Below are 510 nucleotides of genomic sequence, written 5' to 3'. Positions count from 1 at the left end.
GAGTGGCGGATGCGCTCCTCCTCTCGATTCTCCCTTTCGTCGGCAGGAGGGCATGGTCGGCAGAGGCGTCGCTGTGTCGCTGGGCAGGGTTGCCTGAGATGACGCTGCGTCGATGGGCGGAGTTGCTGACCAAACTCTCGCAGGTTCCTTCGAAACTCCACCCTTTTTTTCCGGTTCTTCCACGCGGTCTCCCTCTTGCTCGGCGCCATCTTGGGCTGGCATTTCAGGATCCCTTCTCTCAGCCGCTTCTTTGACCGTCTGAATAGCCATACGCAGCTGGGCCTCTAAACTTAAATTCTTATTCATTAAATCAGTAATTGTACAAAAAGTTGCACTGGATTTCCCCCCTTGTCGTACCACAAGGCCACTCTCTCATCTGCGGCGCGTCTTTCCGTCTCTAGATCTTCGCGGATCTCGGATGGTAGCTCGCGACCCCTTAATCTAGCCGCCATGAGGGGAGGGAACCGGCCGACTGGGTCCGGGTCTTTCTCCTTCCAAATCTACGTTAGC

Source organism: Alligator sinensis, unplaced genomic scaffold (genome assembly GCF_000455745.1).
Source record: "Alligator sinensis unplaced genomic scaffold, ASM45574v1 scaffold463_1, whole genome shotgun sequence".
Lineage (NCBI taxonomy): Eukaryota > Metazoa > Chordata > Crocodylia > Alligatoridae > Alligator > Alligator sinensis.
This window is presented reverse-complemented; position numbering follows the sequence as displayed.